This window comes from Nycticebus coucang, chromosome 8 (assembly GCF_027406575.1).
Source record: "Nycticebus coucang isolate mNycCou1 chromosome 8, mNycCou1.pri, whole genome shotgun sequence".
Lineage (NCBI taxonomy): Eukaryota > Metazoa > Chordata > Mammalia > Primates > Lorisidae > Nycticebus > Nycticebus coucang.
This window is the reverse complement of record NC_069787.1, coordinates 65,703,212-65,727,201: the sequence shown is the minus strand read 5'-3', so window position 1 is coordinate 65,727,201 and position 23,990 is coordinate 65,703,212. Positions and strand designations below refer to the sequence as shown.

Here is a 23,990-nt window from a genome sequence, read left to right as displayed (position 1 = left end):
ATTTATGGCTTTCATATGAAAGGTATAACCCAGTTATAACCTAAGAATATGGGGAAGGGGGAGGGCCGGGGAGGGAGGGGGAGGATGGACAGAGGGAGGGTGATTGGTGGGATTACACCTGCGGTGCATCTTACAAGGATACATGTGAAACTTAGTAAATGTAGAATATAATTGTCTTAATACAATAACTAAGAAAATGTCAGGAAGGCAATGTTAACCAGTGTGATGAAAATTTGTCAAACTGTTTATAAAACCAGTGTATGGTGCCCCATGATCGCATTAATGTACACAGCTATGATTTAATATTAATTAAAAAAAATAGAAAGAGAAAAAAAGACAGTAACCCTTCAAAAAGAATAGAAAGACATGATATAGACTTGGAGAAAATATTTTCAGGGCACAAAACAGAGAGGTCCAGAACAAAATGAAAATATTGAATCCCTTATTTGAAAAGCAGGAAAGAAAGTGTCACTAAGTGTAGTAAATCATAAAATTTGTCTCTTTCATCCATAGCTTTTCCTTCAGGCTTTCATAGTGTTTTTATTTATTGTAATATCACAGGCTAACTTAAGGTCTGATGTGTATAACTTGGCTGAGGGTAGGGAAAACAATTTCCTATTTCAACAGACACACCACTTAACCCCTGGCAGTTGAGCAATATTCAACAGATTGTCACCTCTGCTTAGGACCTGGATTAGGGTCAGAGTCACAGCTGTATAGACTCACCAAATGTGCTATGGCCCATGTGCTGAAAGTGGGGATGACCACCAACATATCTACCCCATGACACAATAGAACATCTGTGCCCAGGTCCTCACCACAAATGGAGAAAAGAATGCAACCCTTCTCAGTCAATACAGCCTTATCACTGCCCTTGGAAAATGGTGGCAGCAGCTGGAGTCAAGGTTGGAGTCATGGAAGGTAAAGTTGGGCAGTGCCAAGACATGAGAGGTAGGCAGCTGAGACCCTGTCCTGGGAAGGGATAGAGGTGACATCTAAGCTGAAGCCTCAGTCCCCAACACATATTTAATTGTCCCAATGACTTTACAAAATACAGATTCAAAGATTTAACTATTAAGAATTTCAAGATAATTAGCTGAGGACAATAAACCTCAAACACAAGGTCCCCGTAAGTATACTGGTTGAATGCCCTTAAATCTGGCCTTCTGAATAAAAAATTGTACCCAAAATAAATACACGCACACAGACGTTCTCTCTCTCTCTCCTATCAATAAACTGTTCTGCAAATACAAGGACATATTACACATATTAGTAATGTCCCTTAATTTTTTAAAAAATCAGCTTAAATGTTTAAAGATAATAAATCTATATTAAGAACAAAATGCCCTAAAATCTAAGACCTGAAACTGTGAATTTATTAGCAAAAAACACTGGATGAATGCTCTAGGACACTAGTTTGAGCAAAGTCTTTTTGTGTAAGACCTCAAAAGTACAATCAAGCAAATCAAAAATATATGGAAGGTATTACATTACGCTAAAAGTCTTCTGCATGGGAAAGGAAATCAACCACAAAGTTAAGAGACAACCCATAGAATGAGAGAAAGTATTTTCAAATTATCTGTGACAATCAATAATCACAATACATGAGGAGCTCAAACAACTGAATAGCAAAAATCTAAATAACCCCCCAAAATGGGCAAAAGATCTGAACAGGTATTTCGCAAAAGAAGACATACAAATAGTCAAAAAGGCAAACAGGAATATGAAGAAATGCCTAAGAGCACCAACAGTCGGAGAAATGCAAATCAAAACCATAAAGAGATGTTGTCTCATGCCAGCTTGTATCAAAAAGACAGGCACTAACAGGTAGTAGGTGTTGACGAGCATGTGAAGAAAGGGGAGCCCTCATACACTGTTGAGATTGCAAGTTAGTGCAGGCACCATGGAGAACAATGTGGAGGTGCCTCCAAAAACTAAACATGGCATTACCGTGTGATCTAGATTGCAATACTGAGTATATATCCAAAAGGAATCAGTATTATATCTGCCTTCCATGTTTATTGAAGCACTTTTCACAGTAGCCAAAATATGGAGTCATGCTAAGTATTCGTCAAAAGATGAAAATCTTGTCATTTGCAGCAACATGTATGAAACTCAAGGCCATTATATTAAATGAAATGAGTCAGACACAGGAACCTAGTAGAAAAAAGTCCGTATTTTTGTTATACTGGTAGTTATTTCCTATCGTGGATATTTTTAAAAGATGGCAGCTTCTCTAAGAGACATTAGAGAAGCATGAGGTAGAGGTCCGTTTTATAAATAGCATATATCTGTATCCATATTTCATTTTCTTTCAGTTTTCCACCTTAATTATTTCAGGTGGCCCTGGTGTGCTTGCTGCATATTGCTAGGTTTGTATTTGAAAACCTTGCCCCTCAGGGCTTATGATATTAGCAATTGCTTTATGAACTTGTGACTGCTAGCCATTAGACTTGGTGACCATAGCAAATCTCTTAGTGCATATATTTAGGAAAAATTCCTTTAGACACTTCAAAAAGAAATTCATTTGAAATGAAATTAAGATTACTACCATGAATTTAAAAAGAAATGAATAACAGAAAATAATTATCCTCAACAAATCCATTTACTGTACCTACTAAATGCAGTGTCATCACAGAGGACTTAAGTTAGAATAAAGTTAATACCAGAGAATGTGCCGTATTATGGATGGAATGTCAGCCTTGAACTGCAAGTTTCTCATTTTGTATATTTGATTTTCAACTTTAACTATATGTGAATAGTATTAATATTTTTGCCCACAAGTAATTGTGTTAGAAATTACTCTTTAGCAGCAATATAAAATCTCAAGCTGTGACGGCAACACCAAGAATACTGTTTTATATTGCTTCATTACTCCCACTGGGTTGTTTTTATTGTTCCATTTAATTGGTAAGTGTTCATTTTCCAAATAATGCAAACACATCAGGGCAAAAGTGTGTTAGGATTAGTGAAGAATAACAGATGGTGTATGAGGGTTAGCATACATATAGCTCTGTAAATAGAGCTCACTTTCTGCGATAGTCTAATATCATTTGGAAGGCACTGTTTTGTGCTTAATGAACAATGGGACACTTTCAACAGCTCACAAAGCAATGTAGACTCTTCGGCTCAGGGTCCATGCCTATGTCTATTAATGGTTGCTTTTGTGGTATGCCAAGCAAAAACAACTTGAGCTATTCAAATTTGCTTACTATTATCACTTGAAGAGAGACATTCATGACAAGCTGGACAATATAACATTTTTGATGGCAATCAGGAGAGTAAAGGTGTGTATTTCTATAATGCCTCTCTCCAGATAATATGAATCATTTAATTTATTAATGCTCTCAATCTGCAAATTTATAAACCAGTCCACATTTGTCCAATATTTTTGGTATTTCTTTTTTTCCTCCTCTCTTCCTTCCTCAGTTTGGTCCCCTTCTGATTTAAATATTCCCTCTGTTACCACTTTCACCTCTAAATTTAGTTTCGAATTCTATGAACTGGCATAGACCTGTGAAATTGTCATTTATAAAATCTCAAAGATACGGACTGAGGAATGGAAGATGTGTGCTTGCTTTAGGCCTTTCTCAGGTGAGATCATTCAAGTGCCATGATTTTATTTATCCTACGTACGTATGGTTCATATCTAGTACTATTCTGGATGCATAAGAGAAAAGTTAATTCATCATCTATCTGATGGATCCTTTCTAAGAATTTCAGTTACAACAGATTGCTAGTAAGATGGCAGGGATGACCTTGCCATCAATCTTAGTATATAAGCAAAACTGAACCTTAAAAGACAAGAATCCTGATAGTGAAAGAAAACATAGAAATGTTGTGGTTACCAATTAAGGAATAGATTGCATAGGTAATGAAAAGAAACAACAAAAAAAGAATTCCTGGTTTTGCTTCTAAGCCTAGAAAGCTATTGGGTCATTTTACTAGAACTTCTTCTGAATCACCATCTATGCTCTGCTCACCAGCAATCCAGCTGGAGTATTTCTAGTGATTTCGTTACCTGTTTATTTATCATTATATCCAGTGTTAGCTGTACAAAGTCTAAGCTACCAGTCCTCATGTGAGAAGAACAAAAAGAAATGGAACAGAAATGCTTAAAAGCAAAACGTTCCTACTGTAATGAGATCCTTCTCCAGACTTTTGAAAATATTAAATATAAACACATATGTACAGATGTTAATATTTCTTTTTTTCTTTTTATTAAATCATAGCTGTGTACATTAATGAGATCGTGGGGCACCATATACTGGTTTCATAGACGGTTTGACACTTTCATCACACTGGGTAACATAGCCTTCCTGGCATTTTCTTAGTTATTGTTCTAAGACATTTACAAATATACACACAATAACTTGCTTATAAAATATAGCAGAGTCAGGTCTTCTGATGTATCATACCTATATGAAGCAAGACTTATATGCAGGACTTAGCAGAACATGTTGTTTCAATTGCAATTCGTCTCCTCTCCACATCACGTTCCTTTCCATAGCATTGCTAGAACTATCTTCTGAAATCACAAATCTGTCCTTTTAATTTCTGACAGAAGCCCAATGCTTCTTTTTTGTCCACAGAATAAACTTCAAAAAGTTGGCTTCCATCTTTTAGTTCTTCCCTTTTTATCTTTCCTCTGTGATCCCCTCCTGTGCTCCCTTTTTGGTATTGAAATGTAGAGTTTGGAATGTGGATAGTAACTTTGTCAGTTTCTGTTGATGTTTCAATCATGAGACATTGATATAATTAATGTAAAAAATAAACCATTAATATAAAAAATAACCATTAATATAATTAATGTAAACATGAACATAATAGCCTAGCTTAAGGTATGTGTATTAGTGCAGTAGTGCAAATTACTATAATAACTAAACCCAACTGTAGTAAGACAATAAAAAGTATTTCTTGCTCATTGAATAGTCATGTGTAATTTTCTTCTGTACAGAAATTGATGAAATCAGGCTGCTTCAATCTTATGGTTCCCACATTCTGGGTCATGAAGTTTTTGTGGACAACTGGAGAAGGAAGCAAAGCCAGTGGAGCAGACAGACCTTCTTCTTACAAGCTTTAATCCAGAGCTGATCCATTTCATTCTCTCTCTGCATTATACCATTGCAGAGAACTGGTCACATGGCCATTGTATTAGTTTCCTGTAGCTATTGTAACTAATTGCCACAATTTTACTGGCTTGAGTTAACACAAATTTATTATCTGTGGTCTTAAGGTATTAGCGGGGCTGCATTCCTTTTGGAGCTCCTAGGGTAGAATCTGTCGTCTTGATGATTTTTCACTTCTAGAGGCCACCTACATTCTGTGGTTTGTGGCCCCCTTTCATCTATCTTGAATGCCAGCAAAGGTGTGTCAATTTCTCCTCACACTTTATCTCTCTAACCTTTCCCTTGACTGCCATTATATTGTTCTCTGATGGAGCCTAGAAACATTGTCTAATTTTAAGCACTCACCTGGATAATCCAAGATAAACTCACAATTTCAAGATTCACTTCCTCAATCACATCTGCAAAGTCCCATTCACTAAGCAAAAGGACATATTCATAGATTCTGGAGTAGAGTATGGATATCCTGTGGAAGGGGTGTGCTATTCTACCTACTACAGCCATGCTGATAGGAAGGGAGGCTGGATAATGTAGTCTCTGAGTGGTCAATTGCATCCCAGTGACAACGCCACACTTTTTGGGAAGATAACATTGTCATCGTGGTAAATATTTGTGATTCTACACAGCTGAGACTCCTTCACTATTGCACTTCACAGTTACAGGGTAATGTCAAAATATTTTCATAATTTACTTAGATAGCATCTATTATATTTATTTTTAAGCATAATTTTTATTTTGACTAGAATGTCTATATATTCCTCATGGAAAGAACTTTGTTCCTCTGATTTCATTACTACATTCTTCCTACAAAATGAATGAAATGAAATATCTGCATTGTGTTTTATTTTTTTTTATTTTTTTTATTTTTATTAAATCATAACTGTATACAATGATATGATTATGGGGCATCATACACTCACTTCATAAACCATTTGACACATTTTTATCACAGTGGTTAACATAGCCTTTCCGGCGTTATCTCAGTTACTGTGCCAAAACATTTACATTCTACATTTACCAAGTTTCGCAAATACCCCTGTAATATGCACCACAGGTGTGATCCCACCGATTCCCCTCCCTCTACCCACCTCCCCCTTTCCCACTTCTCCCTATTGTTAAGTTGTAGCTGGGTTATAGCTTTCATGTGAGAGTCCCAAATTAGTTTCATAGTAGGGCTGTGTACATTGGGTATTTTTTCTTCCATTCTTGGGATACTTTACTAAGAAGAATATGTTCCAGCTCCATCCATGTAAACATGAAAGAGGTAAAGTCTCCATCTTTCTTTAAGGCTGCATAGTATTCCATGGTATACATACACCACAATTTATTAATCCATTCGTGGATCGATGGGCACTTGGGCTTTTTCCATGACTTAGCTATTATGAATTGGGCTGCAATAAACATTCTGGTACAAATATCTTTGTTATGTTGTGATTTTTGGTCTTCTGGGTATATGCCCAGTAGAGGAATTACAGGATTGAATGGCAGATCTATTTTTAGATCTCTGAGTGTTCTCCATATATCTTTCCAAAAGGAATGTATTAATTTGCATTCCCACCAGCAGTGCAGAAGTGTTCCCTTTTCTCCGCATCCACGCCAACATCTCTGGTCTTGAGATTTTGTGATATAGGCTAGTCTCATTGGAGTTAGATGATATCTCAAAGTAGTTTTGATTTGCATTTCTCTGATGATTAAAGATGATGAGCATTTTTTCATATGTCTGAAGGCCGTGCGCCTGTCTTCTTCAGAGAAGTTTCTCTTCAAATCCCTTGCCCAGCCTGCGATGGGATCCCTTGTTTTTTTCTTGCTGATGCGTTTGAGTTCTCTGTGGATTCTGGTTATTAAACCTTTGTCAGAGATATACCCTGCAAATATCTTCTCCCATTCTGAGGGCTGTCTGCTTGCTCTGCTTACTGTGTTCTTAGCTGTGCAGAAGCTTTTTAGTTTGATCAAGTCCCAGTAGTGTATTTTTGAAGCTGCTTCAATTGCCCGGGGGGTTCTCCTCATGAAATACTCACCCAGACCAATTTCTTCAAGGGTTTTCCCTGCATTCTCCTCTAGTATTTTTATAGTTTCATGTCTTAAGTTTAAATCTTTAATCCAATGAGAGTCTATCTTAGTTAATGGTGAAAGGTGTGGGTCCAATTTCAGTCTTCTGCAGGTTGCCAGCCAGTTCGCCCAGCACCATTTGTTAAATAGGGAATCTTTTCCCCACTGAATGTTTTTAAATGGCTTGTCAAAAATCAAATAGCGGTAAGTAGCTGGATTCATCTCTTGGTTCTCTATTCTGTTCCAGATATCTACTTCTCTGTTTTTGTGCCAATACCATGCTGTTTTGATCACTATCGATTTGTAGTAAAGTCTGAGGTCTGGTAGTGTGATTCCTCCTGTTTTGTTTTTATTTCTGAGTAATGTCTTGGCTATTCGAGGTTTTTTCTGATTCCATATAAAACGAAGTAATGTTTTTTCAAGATCTTTAAAATATGACAGTGGAGCTTTAATAGGGAGTGCGTTGAAATTATATATTGCTTTGGGTAGTATGGACATTTTATAATGTTGATTCTTCCTAGCCATGAGCATGGTATGTTTTTCCATTTGTTAACATTTTCAGCTATTTCTTTTCTTAGAGTTTCATAGTTCTCTTTATAGAGATCTTTCACGTCTTTTGTTAGGTAAATTCCCAAATATTTCATCTTCTTTGGCACTACTGTGAATGGGATAGAGTCCTTAACTGCTTTTTCAATTTGACTGTTGTTGGTGTATATAAAAGCTACCGATTTATGAATGTTGATTTTGTAACCTGAGACGCTGCTGTATTCCTTGATCACTTCTAGGAGTTTTGTAGTAGAGTCCCTAGTGTTTTCCAGATACACAATCATATCATCTGCGAAGAGCGAGAGTTTGATCTCTTCTGACCCTATATGGATACCCTTGATCGCCTTTTCTTCCCTAATTGCAGTGGCTAAAACTTCCATTACAATGTTGAAAAGCAATGGAGACAATGGGCAGCCTTGTCTGGTTCCTGATCTGAGTGGAAATGATTCCAATTTAACTCCATTCAATATGATATTGGCTGTGGGTTTGCTGTAGATGGCCTCTATCAGATTAAGAAAAGTCCCTTCTAGACCAATTTTCTTGAGTGTTCTGATCATGAAGGGATGCTGGATATTATCAAAAGCTTTTTCTGCATCAATTGAGAGAATCATATGGTCTTTGTTTTTTAATTTGTTTATGTGCTGAATTACATTTATAGATTTACGTATATTGAACCAGCCTTGAGACCCTGGGATAAAACCAACTTGGTCATGATGTATAATTTGTTTGATGTGTTGCTGGATTCTGTTTGTTAGGATCTTGTTGAATATTTTTGCATCTATATTCATTAGTGATATTGGTCTATAATTTTCTTTTCTTGTTGGGTCTTTTCCTGGTTTGGGGATCAGGGTGATGTTTGCTTCATAGAACGTGTTGGGTAGTCTTCCTTCTTTTTCTACCTTTTGGAACAGGTTGAGTAATATAGGTACTAATTCCCCTTTAAAGGTTTGGTAGAATTCTGACGTGAAACCATCTGGTCCCGGGCTTTTCTTTTTAGGGAGGTTTTGTATAGTTGATGCTATTTCTGAACTTGATATGGGTCTGTTCAACATTTCCACTTGATTCTGGTTAAGTCTGGGAAGGTGGCGTGCTTCCAAGTATCGGTCTATTTCCTTCAGATTTTCATATTTCTGAGAATAAAGTTTCTTGTAATATTCATTAAGGATTTTTTGGATTTCTGATGAGTCTGTGGTTATTTCATCTTTATTGTTTCTGATTGATGATATTAGGGATTTTACTCTTTTTTTCCTGATTAGGTTGGCCAGAGGTTTATCTATTTTATTGACCTTTTCAAAAAACCAGCTTTTTGATTTATTGATCTGTTGTATTATTCTTTTGTTTTCAATTTCATTTAATTCTGCTCTAATTTTGGTTATTTCTTTTCTTCTACTGGGTTTGGGGTTGGAATATTCTTCCTTTTCCAGTTGCGTGAGATGTCCCATTAAGTTGTTAACTTCCTCTCTTTCCGTTCTCTTGAGGAAGGCTTGCAGTGCTATAAATTTCCCTCTTAGAACTGCCTTTGCAGTGTCCCAGAGGTTCTGATAGTTTGTGTCTTCATTGTCGTTTTGTTCCAAAAAATTGGTGATTTCTTTCTTAATCTCATCTCTGACCCAGCTATCATTCAGCATAAGGTTATTTAACTTACATGTTTTTGTATGGGTATGCAGATTCCTGTTGTTACTCAATTCAAGTTTTATTCCATGATGGTCTGAGAAGATGCATGGAATAATTTCTATTCCTTTAAATTTACTGAGGTTAGACTTGTGACCTAAAATGTGATCAATTTTGGAGTAAGTTCCGTGGGCTGATGAGAAGTATGTGTATTCAGTTTTGTTGGGATGAAATGTTCTGTAGATGTCTGCTAAATCTAAATATTGGATGGTTAGGTTTAAATCTAAGATTTCTTTGCTCCTCAGCTTCTTTCTGGAGGATCGATCCAACACTGCCAAGGGAGTGTTGAAATCTCCAATGTTTATGGAGCTGGAGGAAATCAAGTTACTCATGTCTGTTAGAGTTTCTCTTATAAATTGAGGTGCATTCTGGTTGGGTGCATAGATATTAATAATTGAGATCTCGTCATATTGAGTATTACCCTTAACAAATATGAAGTGACCATTCTTGTCCTTCCTTACTTTTGATGGTTTAAAGCCTACTGTATCTGCAAATAAAATTGCAACACCTGCTTTTTTCTGATTACCATTTGCCTGAAATATGGATGACCATCCTTTCACCCTGAGTCTGTATTTCTCTTTTAAGTTGAGATATGACTCTTGTATGCAAGAAATATCTGGCTTGAGTTTTTGTATCCAGTCAGCTAACCTATGCCTCTTTAGAGGACAGTTTAAGCCATTCACATTGATGGAGAGTATTGATAAGTCTGGTGGAATTTTGGGTGTCGAGTTTTTCAAAGGTCCAGTGGACATTTTTAATCCTTTCGCCAGTGTGGAAGTTGGAGTTTGATCCGAAGTTTCTGGGTGATTTTACTTTTGTGGTATAGGATTGGGTTGGTCATTGTGGAGGATAGGTCTGAGAACATCCTGAAGAGCTGGTTTACTTATGGCAAATTTTTTCAACATATGAATGTCATTGAAGTATTTAATTTCTCCATCATAGATGAAACTCAGTTTAGCTGGATACAAGATCCTGGGTTGAAAGTTTTTTTGCTTTAGGAGATTAAAAGTTGATGACCAGCCTCTTCTTGCTTGGAAAGTTTCAGCAGAGAGATCTGCAGTTATTCTAATATTCTTACCTTTGTACGTTATAGTTTTCTTTCGCCGGGTTGCATTGAGAATCTTCTCTTTCATGTTAACTTTAGTGAAGCTAATTATGATATGTCTGGGAGATGGCTTATTGGGGTTGAATTGTGCTGGGGTTCTGAAGCTGTCTGCTATCTGAATTTCAGATTCTCTAGGCATGTCTGGAAAATTTTCTTTCATAATTTCATGTAGAAGGGCCTCTGTGCCCTTGGCAGCCACTTCATCGTTCTCCGGAATTCCTATAACCCTTACGTTGTTTTTTTTCGAATTATCTGAGAGTTCTCTGAGTGAGTGATCCTTTTTTGCTCTCCATTTCTCTTCCTCTTTGAGAGATTGGGAGCGTTCGAAGACTTTATCTTCAATGTCAGAAATCCTTTCTTCTGCTTGCTCCATTCTGTTACTGAGGGATTCTACTGTATTTTTCATATCTTTGAGGGCTGTAAGTTCTTGTTTCAGTGTGTCTAAGTCTTTGGTGGTTTTGTCTTTAAATTCGTTAAATTCTTGAGACAATTTTTGAATTTCTCCTCGAATTCCTAATTCCATTTTATTGATCTTGTCTGCAAACCAAATTCTGAATTCAACTTCTGACATCTCAGCCAGTTGTTTATGAATGGGATCTTCAATCACATCTGCCATATCTTTTCTTGGGGGGGTTGATCTATTCTGGTTATTCATGTTACCAGAGGTTTTCCGCTGATTCCACCCCATGGTTTACTCCCTTTGGTTTTTTCCCCTGGGGTTTTATCGAGGGCCCGTACAGTGTTGTGGCCTGAGAAACTGGGGCCCTGTCTGGTGTGGTGGAGCAAAGTGGTTCTGTCTTGTTTTCAGCTGGTTTCTGTTCGATCCTATTGCAACTTCTACTCTGGCTTGAAGTCTCAGCTGTGTGGAAAAATCAGCAATTAAGTCGCCCCGCCTGCCCACCTCTGGCCCCAGTTGGAAAAGGAGAATCAAACCTTCCTATAATCGCACACCCAGGGCACCGCCTGAAGAGTCCTCAGTCTATTAGCCCAGTTCAAAAGGTCCGAATCAACTGTCTCAATCGGCACTTGTCTCGGTGGAAGGGTTCAAGAGGTCTCTGGGAACTGGATCACAGGGGCCTGGTTACTCCTCTGACACAGTTCACCCCAGTGCAGCGTGGAGTCAGGAGGAGCCACCCAGCAAACAGAGCAGTCTAGGAAGGTTGACGTCTCCTTCCCCACTTTGCCCCTCCGTCGGACCCAGTCACTGGTATCTCTGCAGATGGCTAACCCAGTTGCCTGCAGTGAACAGACACTCCAGGGGTTTGCACCTGCCTGAATCGCAAGGAAGTCTGCCAGGCCCCCCCAGACTGCCGCTATCTAGCAGGAGGAGATGGGGCCTGACATCTTTGAGTGTTTGATGCAGGTGATGGGAAGGAGGTGTTCACTCAGGCTTAGCCCCGTCCCTGATGGATGCTGCTAACAGAACAGAACAGAACAGACAACTTTGTGAGGTTCTGTCTCTGTTCCTGTCGTCGCCTACAGAAGACGGGCTGTTTTGAGTTCAAACGTCTTTGCTGCTGGAGAATTGCATCTGAACACCTCTCTGGGTCGGCCCCGCCCTGGAAGCTTCCCGGGTTTGTGAGCCGCGTCACCCGGTGGCCTCCTCTGGTTGCCCAGGGAGATAGGGGGTGTGGCCTCAGAATATCCAGAAGTGAGCGTTCTGCCGTTAAAGAAAAAACGGCTGTTGATCTACCTCCAGGGAACTGCTGCTCTGGTGTGGGCACTCAGGCGACCCTTTTCTCCTCTGTCCCACGCCCCAGAGTCAGCACTGAGCGGCCGCAGTTTGTGCTGGGTCCACACCCCTTAAGAGATCCCCCAAGAATCAGAACTCTTGGGGGATGGGCCCCCAGACCCCGATTGGGAGTGGGGGGGGAAGCTAGAGTTTCATTCAGTTTCACGCAATACTACGGTCCGGGGAGGGCTCCTGCACTGCACCGCAGGGAAGTGCCGCCAAGGCTTGATTTCCCCTCAGCAGAGTGCCCTCTCCTCGCTCACATATCCCAGAGTCAGCGCTGACCTGAGGCAGCTCAGGCACTGTGCTCTCCCCTCGAGAAATCACCCAAGGAGCCGAACTCCTGGGGGATAGGCCCTCAGACCCCGAGTGAGAGTAGGGGTTCTCAGCTCTTAGCGGGGAGGCCAGAGTTTGATTCAGTCTTGGGCCCCGTATGCCCGGGGAGGGTTGCTGTACTGCACCGCAGGGAAGTGCCGCCAAGGCTTGATTTCCCCTCAGCAGAGTGCCCTCTCCTCGCTCACGTATCCCAGAGTCAGCGCTGACCTGACGCAGCTCAGGCACTGTGCTCTCCCCTCGAGAAATCACCCAAGGAGCCGAACTCCTGGGGGATAGGCCCTCAGACCCCGAGTGAGAGTAGGGGTTCTCAGCTCTCAGCGGGGAGGCCAGAGTCTTATTCAGTCTTGGGCCCGTATGCCCGGGGAGGGTTGGTGCACTGCACCGCAGGGAAGTGCCGCGAGGCGTGGCTCCCCCTCAGCCCGGTGCTCTCTCCTCACTCGGCGCGCCTCAGAGTCAATGCTGACCAGTCGCAACTCGGGGACTGTCCACTCCCCTTGAGAAATCACCCAAGGATTCGAACTCCTGGGGGATAGTCCCTCAGACCCCGAGTGAGAGTAGGGGCTCTCAGCTCTCAGCGGGGAGGCTAGAGTCTTATTCAGTCTTGTGCCCGGGGAGGGTTGGTGCACTGCACCGCAGGGAAGTGCCGAGGCGTGACTCCCCCTCAACCCGTTGCCCTCTCCTCACTCGCGCGCCTCAGAGTCAATGCTGACCAGTCGCAACTCGGGGACTGTCCACTCCCCTTGAGAAATCACCCAAGGATCCGAAGTCCTGGGGGACAGGCCTCCAGACCTCAGTGGGCGGGAGGGGAGCGCCGGGGATTCAGGGTTGCCGGCAAAGGATTCCCAAAGTTTTATTCAGCCCTATGTCCGGCAGGAGAACGCCACGGCACCCCAGTAGGGGAGGTAGGTCCAGTTTTTAGAAGGTCTCTCCCATGGAGTGTAGTGGGAGGGCCTTTAATTTCTGCCCGCTTGTTCAATTGTGGGGCTCTAGAGCCGGTCTCATGGGGGAGGGGGACTCCTGTCCGCTTGGTGGTGGATTTTGTACCTTTTGTTTGCGTCCTTGTGATCACAGCTTGCCTCAGTGGTGTTGATATGCGTTCTTCAGCCTTCTCTCTTGGTGAGGCTCAAGTCCACCAGGATACTTACTAAATTCCTGTCCCTTAACTCTCCTTCTGGACGGGAGCCTTTGTTGAAAACTGGCTTCAGTCCACCATCTTGTCTCCCCCACCCTGCATTGTGTTTTAAAAGTCCCTGTATGTCTTTGGATGTGTGGATGTGGGGGAAGGAGAGAAATTAGTCACCACAGGAGAGTTTTCATATTTTATAAATTGATTTTTATAAATTAATTTGGGCCTTAAATAGTTTAAACCACCCAAAGTGTTCTGTTAGTTAGCAGAAGCTTGAGAAATAGATATGTATTACCAGTCAATTGAAAAACATGTGGTGTTGATTAGTGCTTAGCACTCTTATTTTAATAGCCCTCAATTAAATAAATGACTGCAGTGTATTTTCAGACTACAAGATGCCAGTCAAATGTTGTTAGTAGAAAAAAATACTGAACAAAGAAAGAAATTTCAGTAAAGAGAGGCCATACAATTTCTGAAGGATTTATTCGTTTCTTTTTACATTTGTTGCGATCTGGATAGATGTCAGTAGGCCCTGACTCTAGAGCCAGAGCCTGAATACAAAACCCACCTCCACCACTTCCTGGCTGTGTCCCAGTTCTCTCATCTGTGAATTATGGATAATTACAGTACTTACCTCATTGGCAGTAAGGGTAAGTGAATTAATATTTGAAGTATGTTTCAACAGTGCATAGTACCTAGTGATATCATTTAAAAGTTTCTAAATTTTTAGTTGTTATTAAGGAAAAAACACTAAAATAACTGACCTTGCTCACATGAGAGAAAAACGAAATTAAATTTAGATAGGAGGATAGGGGAAAAGGGGATGAGTAAGTTTTTACCTGATGGGTACATTGCATGGGGGTATGGCACACTTCCTAGGTGAAGGATAAAACTATACCATGGACTTTAACCTGACAAAAGCAATTTATGTAACCTAATTGATATTATGTACCCACACATTAACCTGGATAAAAACTGCCATTTTTATTAGTTATAAAATACTAATGGTGACACATCTCAAAGATGGTATTGGTACCAATAAATCTAAACTTTTGTTTTCAACAAGATATTTTTATGAATACTTAGTAAGAGCGTGAAATGAAGTAAGATACCAGTAAGACAATTATTGACAGGTGACCAAAAATATATCAAGTGCTTATGATCAGCTCACTTGCCCCTATATTCATCTATAAGTAATATCAGATCCAAATCAGAAGATTGTGTGATGGTCATGAAATCAAGCAGAGGGATAGTTAAATGAACCAAATTTTTTTTAGATCATGGCAGCCTACAATGTCTCCACAACACAAATGCCAATGTCTGATTCTTGCCTACAGTATAGGTGTCCCCCAGAGAAGTCTTTAATAGACCTACGTGACACTCGCCTCTCTGACTCCTTCCTATGCTTCCATGGTTGACTGGTCTTTGAAGTCGGTATTTCTTTATGTATCTGGATGTCTTTATTCAATTTACTACAGGTTGCCTCTGAAATTATGCTGGTCTCTTTCTCTGCAAAGTGACTTAAAGATCTCTGTTCTGACCCATTTTGTGTTGATTTCAGAGATTAATCCTACACAAACCTTCCTTATTTTAAAATTTCTAAAGAAGAAACATAACTTCAGTATCCATTAAGTAAACTTTGTTAAATAATCAGAATGTAAAACTAAGTTGAATTTTGACACATTATTTAAGAGAGTGTGACCATTTGTCCAAGAAAATTCCAGTTTATACCTATTTCCCATTTTAGCACACTGTTCTGATTAAAAGTGGAGTTAAAATAAGCCAGCATGAGTTTGGTATAAATCTCCTTTTTTGTGCCAGCGTCTGCCATTGCTCTGTCTTTGTGCATTCTTAGGTTAACATTCTTAAATTTAGAAGATAATCAGCAATAAAGGAAATTATTTCCCTTTTCTATGAACAGATTTTAGACAAAATAACTAATACCTCCCATACTAGGATGCTTTTTCAAATGAGACGTGAATCCTTTCATTAAAGAAAATGGAAATGATTGTTGAATGGTTTGCAATATATGTATTTGTGATGCGTGTTATTTAAGAAAAAAGATTGCCACTATCCTTGTTTTTGTGCATGTAGTTTAGCTTTTGCTAAGGCTGCAAAAACTTGTTTTATTGATAAGCATCATTTAATTAGAAATGAGTATGATGCTGAGAATACTATATATAAACATTTGTCTACTATTCTATTTATTTGGTTCAAATGTTTTCTTAGCATTCCATTTCTGTCCCAGATAATTGTTGTTCTCCAACTTTATTACTGAGCATTCACAACTTTAACATTCCCATAGCCCCCTTTCCATTTTCATCACTGACATATTGGATTAGATAAAATAGAGCAACTCTATCATTTGGGTGGATTATAAATATAATGAACTGAGATTGATGGTAAATAATGCTATTCTATGTACAGCATGTATCTGCTGATTTCAGCATTTCTGGAAGGAAAATCATGTTTACTTAGAATATATATTAATTTAAACATACCTCAAAACTCAGGCAAGATTTAAAAGAGAATTTTTAATTTTTTTAAATGCCATATGACACCAGGAAACTTTGAAATGTAGATATGTGGAACCACAAATCTATAATATACTAGAGTAGGAAAGAGCTTCATGGCCATCTAGTCTACCTGCTCATACTTGACTTGTACCATCAAGCCTTTGCTTAAGTAATTGAATTCTGACAAGCATCAATCAAATCCAACAGATACTATATTTTAAAAAATATTCTTAAGACAGGGTGGCGCCTATAGCTCAAAGGAGTAGGGCACCGGCCCCATATGCCGGAGGTGGCAGGTTCAAACCCAGCCTAGGCCAAAAACTGCAAAAACAAAAATAAAACTATATATATATAGTTTTTTTTTTCTTAAGACAAAAAACACCATGTTGCACTGTGGTCAATAATGGTAGTATGAAAGTGAAATATCACTTTCCCAAACAGAGGGAACATCTGCAACATTATAAAAGAACAGAGATCGCTTGCCCACCTCCTTCTCCCTGCAAATGAGGAAACAGAGCCAGGAAGGTAATGGGTTTGCTGGAGGCCAAGTAACTGGAAAATGTTAGGATCAGCAAACACTGATGAGGCTTGCTTTTTAAACAACTACTGCGAATTCATAAACAGAACTCCTTTAAGTGATATTTGATATTTAGGTTAAATCCACATATTGCCAAAGTAAAACTTAGGTTTTATAGTCCAAATTTATTAAATAAAATCTTAACCCAAATAAAATAATGGAACTTTCACTTTTAATTAACATTTTTTACATTATAAAAGTGAAACATAAAAGCCACAAAAAATGTATATTGTTGAAAATTGAATTTTAAGATAAATGACATAGAAAGTAAAAAAATGTACTGATAGCCCTAAGATCTACTACTTTGTTAAATTTCATTTAAATAAAAACAAAAATTCAAAAAAACTATTATAGCATGTTCATCTGCTAAACCTAATTTTAAAATAAATTGTATTTATTAATAGAATATCAATAGACCTTTTTTTGTTAAAAGTTTTTCTTTTCTTCCAGACAGTTTTCTTTTTCTTTTTTTATTAAGTCTTTTGTACATAGATCATAAATACATTTATGCCCATTTCAGTGAGTTGATTATTTGTACAAATTGGACATATACTAATCAGCATAGCTTTCATCTCATTTACCCAATTATAGCATTAGGACATTTGTGTTCTACATATGATATAACCAACTTGTACTTGCAATGTGTTCCATAGTTGTGGTCCCCCTACTATCCCCTACTATCCCTCCCACCCCCTCCCCACCCCTCACCCTCCCCTTTACTCCTTCATCATAGCCTAAAGTTGTGTTTCATTTCTCATATGCAAGTGTGAGTTATTATAAATTGGTTTCACAGGACTACTGAGTACATTGGATACTTTTTCCATTCCTGAGATACTTTGCTAAGAAGAATATTTTCCAGCTACATCCATGTAAACATAAAAGAGGTAATAAGTAACTTTTTATAAAGAATCCATGTTTTAGAAACTTTTCTTTTTCTGAAGATCAAAACAGTGGAGAAGAGTAGAATCCATCCTCTTACCTTTAAAAGAGTTTAACTACTTCAGTTGGATGAATGTCTATAAAAAAACAAATGGGGAAAAAAAAGCCCAACCAAGGAATTTTTTTCTTAATGATAATACTACATATAACCTAAATTATTCATACTGTAATTTAAACTCAGCTATTAAAAAACAAAGCGAAAAAAGTCCAAGGAATTTTCTTTCTTAATGATTAAAGAAAGTATAACCTAAATTATTCATGTTATTGTTTAAGCTCATTAATTATTTTTTCTCTTATTGCTAGAAGTGGGCAGAAGCAAAAAACCACTTTCAATTAATGATACCTTCTTATATACTGAAGTTCTTAGTTGTCTTTTTAGGACTAAGAAACCTAGTACTTTACATTTAAATTTATCTGTAAATCTACTGTCTTAGCATTTAATGGTTTTTCACATTTGGTGTAAGGCCTACATTCATATTCATACCGTCACTATTTGGAGGTTAAATCCGCATAGAACACATTTAAGTAATGTGGATATAATAAAATCTTAACTAAAATTTCCTGCCTATGAAAAAACTCTAATGTATGTGTATCATTATTTCCTATCTAAAATGTGCTGTCCTGTAATACTTTCTTATTTACACTAACTGCTATAATTTAACAACTGAGTACTGAAAACAAAAATATTTTAATTTGGAATCTTCTCACAAACTTAGAATTATTGAGTTCTACAAACTTAATAAACAGTCAAGCTTATTCAGATAAGCAAAATATATGTTAAACGGTATGGTAGTGACAAATGACTGCTGCCTAGTTTTATCTTTTTTTAATGGTCTCTACTTCTCTCTAAGTCAAATTTGACAGTCATCCATTTATCAGTGTATCTAGTGTAGCAAGTAAGTTTCTTCTTATATGTAAAATTGGAAAAATTTGTGGATTTCTACAAGTGTGGAGTGTGTGAAACCAAATCCTGGGTCTGAAGGAACAGTTGTCATCTTGAGTAGTGATGTCTGACACAGATGTGCACCAGGTGAGCTACTATTTGTAGGGAAAAGAATTGATTTATTTTTCAGAGTGTTTAGGACACAGTTGGGATGTCTAAATTATGTAAGAAAAATCAAGGTTGTGGTTAGGTGGTAAACTATTTTAGAACTCTTTCTTGACAAATGCATTGCCTTGGAAATTCGGGTTATTTCCTATATTCAATATTAATGACTACAGAAGAGTTGGTTGGTATAGCAGTTATCTATTGCTACATTAATAATATTAAGGCAAATTTAATGTCTTAAAACAATGCATATTTATTAGCTCACAGTACTTAGAATCAGGAGTCCAGACATCATTGCTTAGCAGGGTACTATGCCAGACTACAATGAAAAGAGAAGGAAGGATTGTGTTCTCATCATGGGTTCAACTGGGGAAGGGACCACTTTGTTACTCATGTGGTTGTTTTCATTACTCAGATATTTATTATGGCCTCATTTTCATGCTGGTTATTGGTCAAAGACTACTTTAAGCTCCTTGCCACACTGCCCTCTTTGTAGGGAAGTTTTTAATAAACTTACAATTTTTTCCCCAGGCTTTAACAGTGAAATATAAATATATATACTGATATATATATAAATATATATCAGTATATATAAATATAAATATATATTAATATATATACTGATATATATATATATCAGTATATATATAAATATATATCAGTGTATATATATGTATATATAACAATATATATAACAAATAAATATATAACAAATATACATATAAATAAAGCTTTTGCAGCATACTTTTTAGAAGCCAGCAAGTGATAAGTCTATTCTCACAAGATGAGCATTACAATCTTGGGTACCATAATCATACTCATGTAGCCACATATTTCTCATCACCTCTACCGTATTCTATTGATAAAAGTGAGTTATAGCTTCTGTCTTCCCATCAGGAGAGTGAACTATGGAATGATCTGATTATCTCAGTGTGGAAATCAGAGTGGCCATCTTAGAGTGTATCTGACACAGTTAGGATATATACACATTTCCCTACATTTTATCTTTGTATGAGAAAATATGCTCAAGGAGCCTGAAGATTTTCTGAATCATCAATAGTATCTGTTTTTCTCCTCTTGATAGGGAAAGGGAGGAAAATGGGAAAGGAAACATTCAACTAAGTTATGTTATTCATCAGAATGGTTATGGAAAAGCTGTATGCAGCTCATTTTTTGAGAAATTATGTGTCACAAAAGATTAGATATGGGCAACCATTGAAAACTCCAAATATAAAAATATATTTTAAGAAGAAAGACTCAGTGAGATAAAAGAGAAAATCCTATCATTTTAAGGACTATGAATGAGAGAGGAACAAAGTAAAGCTATCTCTTAAAATAAATTAAAAACCATTCAAGTGCTGAATTTACAAGCCCATATCTTAATCACAATTCTGCTCTTTGTTTGCATGTAAGCAATTATCAAAAGTCCCTAAATTCAGTGTAGGCTACATTTTTGTCCCTTTCTCAAACTCCACAAAGAGCTAGGATATTGCTTGATTGGTATGCCAATATCCCAAGTGGCTAAAAGAGGGGCGGGCCCAGGGCAGGTGCTTAAAATACATTTATCATATCATTTTTTTTGTTTGTTTGTTTGTAGAGACAGTTTCACTTTATTGCCCTCGGTAGAGTGCCGTGGCGTCATACCGCTCACAGCAACCTCCAACTCCTGGGCTTAGGCGATTCTCCTGCCTCAGCCTCCCGAGTAGCTGGGACTACAGGTGCCCGCCACAACGCCCAGCTATTTTTTGGTTTGCAGTTCAGCCAGGGCCGGGTTTGAACCCGCCACCCTCGGTATATGGGGCTGGCACCCTACCGACTGAGCCACAGGCGCCGCCCCGCCCGGCTATTTTTTTGTTGCAGTTTGGCCGGGGCCGGGTTTGAACCCGCTACCCTCGGCATATGGGGCCGGCGCCCTACTCACTGAGCCACAGGCGCCGCCCTATCATATCATTTTTGAATAATCTTCTGGGTACCTACTTTGGCATAACTTTTTACCAGCTGAAAGCCAAAACAATCTCTCTCTAATTTAGGTCTTCAGAAAATTTTCTGGGTCAAACCATTCTTAAGTTTTATTTTAACTATTTTAGATCCAAAGTAAGGTAGAGCTAGCTATAAAGCACTGAAGTTATTTGGTACATTTTCAAGAAAAAAGGGTTGATACTTAAAGCAGTCTTTAAAAAATGTGTTATGATTAGTCAGGAACAGGACTCAGAGTGCAGGTTAGTATCCTTGGTGGAATGGCAGGATCACTGAGGGACATAACTCTAGGGGGTCGGGTTTTATAAAGAGCACCTGAGGCCAGGACAGAATCAAGAAGAAATTCCTAATATAAGGACAGTGGCTCAGAAGACAGAAAAATATTTACACATTGTTAGTTAAAAAAAAAAGAAATAGTGATAATATAATTTTTTCATAGGCCTTCAAAACTCTGAGAGATATCTTAATAACACTGACATTTAACACATTAATGGATATAGATTTTAATTGAGAAATTTATCTTTTTTTGAAAGAAAATTAAGAATTGTTTTTGTTTTATATTTTAGATTAAACTCTGAACTTCTATTTGGCCTCAAAGATAATTGAGTGTTCATAGGGAGAATAAGGTGGATTTTTTTCATCTGAGGTTTCAAATAGAAGTTTGATTTGTAGTTTACAATTGTGAAAGCCTACTACTTAAAAAGAGGAAAGGAATACATTTAAAAATTGTATTCTGTACCTCATTTTACCACTCAGGGTATTGTTTTGTAGGTGAATCCTCAAATATTCTTTAAGAGTTCCATCACCTTGTGAAAAGCATAATTGTATTGAGACTAACAAATTTAGTTTGATGCCATGATGTGATAAAAACTGTAATTGAAATACAATCCATTAATCTTGATTTGTCTTATGTAATCTTCTATAATATAATTTCCTGTCATAAAACTAAGATATTACTAATTAAAATGGTTCCATTTTTTAAAGTTCCAAAGTGATATTTAAATTAGGAGACGATATAAAAGAATTGCTGCATTTTAATAAAGAACTTATGGTAAAATATGAGAAACAGTTTAGTATGTCTGACTATCTGTGACATTCCTCCAATTCATCTGTAATGTCTGATTTTTGCAACTATATTTTGGTGAATTTATGTGGGTTCATTAGCTATAACTAGAGGTATATGTTCCACTGAAGCCGAATATTGAGCTAGAATACATGTATATTAGATCTTCACAAAATGACAGTAATGCTATTTTTATGCCTAATGTTACGGGAATTTCCACATGCTTTAGTTTTAATTTTAAATTCACACTGCACTCTAGTGGGGAATGAGATCAATGCAAAATTATTTTTATATTGGCACTTTACAGCACTAACTATGAACTATTAACAATTTTAATAGTGAAATGTCACCTATAATTTTCTCCAAGCTGCAATGTTATAAATGTAATTTACTTATTCTCTATAATTTGCATTTAATATTGTACCATGACAATGTGATATGATTTTTAAACTTTGTCTTAAAAATAGAGGAAAATTCACTATTGAAGTAGTTCATTTGATTTCATGTAGCACATTTGAAGTACATATACACATATTTTATATAGAGACATAACTGATAACTCTATAAATCTAAGATAAGGAAATGATGAATGAAAGTTAATCTCTCATTTCTTTTGCCAAGAAGGAAAAAGAATGGCTATTTATTTTCATAAATTTTAAGAACAAGAAAAAGATTTTATTTGCTTTTAATGTTTCATTTATAGTCTCAATTTTATTAAACAATTTTAAGTCCTGTGTAAGCACCTTGGACAGCGATGTCTTTATCATCGCTAGAGCTATCTTTTGAATGACCTACGAGTTCTTTTATGTATTTTTTTCAAGTTATTTCAAATTAAGTTTGAGTGCATTCAAATTCTACTTATGTTATCTGGGAGTTTTTATTGCAAACAAGTGGTATCTAATCCCCAAACATTAGTATGTTTCCTGTTTCACTCTATAAATGCTTGTTCACGATTTCCACAACGGTTCACTAATTTTTAAGGTGATCTTGAAAAGGTTTCTTCAAAACAATATCTTAAAATTTCCAGCCTATGATCAAATCCTCAAAAATAATTACTAAATCTTTATAATATTTATTATCTTCTCTTTCATTGAGCCAGTCAATAAAATTTGCATGAGAATGATAAAATTTATTAGAATTTGTACAGATCATAGAAATTACAACTCTCTTTTTGGATTGATGTCTTCCTCCCAAAACAATATTTCTTTCATAATAAAGCAATTGAGAAAGCTGTCTATATACACTTGTACATTCTGTAAGGAATTAAATATTGGTAGATTCCTCTTTCCAGCAGGGTAATTTTATTTTTTGAATAAGACTTTTGCTACATTTTGGTGGTATTTAGATATTTAGTTTTATTTCTTCGATGAAATTTGTTTTGAAAGAAATAGTTAAAATTTACTACCTGTTTTCTCTGTTATAAATATTATTCATACTTAAATAATTAAAGCTGCTGATCAAATTAACTAATAGTTTTTTTTTTTGGCAAAATAACCCTAACTAGTTATATTTCAATTTTGTCACTATATAGTGATGGGTTGACTAACATGGTGTGTGTGTGTATATCAGTAGCTTATCTTTTATCTTCATTGGAGCCAATGACAGACACAAGGGCTCAGTTGAAGTGTATTGGATATTTTGCTAGTGGGTTGGTAGATTAGTTATTTAGTAGGAAAGGTGACATTAGAAAAAATGACATAAAACCATGCCCCACATTAGACTTTTTACTCTTTCTTTGAATTAATTTGAAATTCCTTCAATTTAACTAATAATCACAGGCAGGGCAGCTGGAGGCTTCTGGGCCTTCCTCCAAGGAATGGGCAGCCCTTACATTATGAGTTCACATATGGCAACCAAGAAGACCAGAATGTAATTTTAGGTGAAATTGAGATACAGAACCCACACAGTAGGCCACACATGAAGCAGTGACCTTTTCTCTCATCTTCTCAATCATACGATTTACTTCTGTTGTGGGATGCGTGAGCTGAGGATGAGGAGGGCAGAAGCCTCTTTCTCATTTCTTTCACAGAGCACAGAAGTTCTAGGGAGGTTCCTTTTTTATTGTCAAAAGGGGAGAATGGTCCCTGCTCTATTTCCAAACTTTTAAAGAACTTAATATTTTACAATATTTCTAGAGTTGTAGAAAAGTTTCCAAGTTAGTAGAATTCTCATAGCTACC

The 23,990-nt window shown here is 37.3% G+C and overlaps 1 pseudogene; it reads left to right on the top strand.

Moving 5' to 3' along the window:
* Positions 1-881: 881 nt before the first annotated feature.
* LOC128591355 (zinc finger CCHC domain-containing protein 9-like) overlaps positions 882-23,990 on the top strand; it is a 33,775-nt pseudogene continuing 10,666 nt past the window's right edge.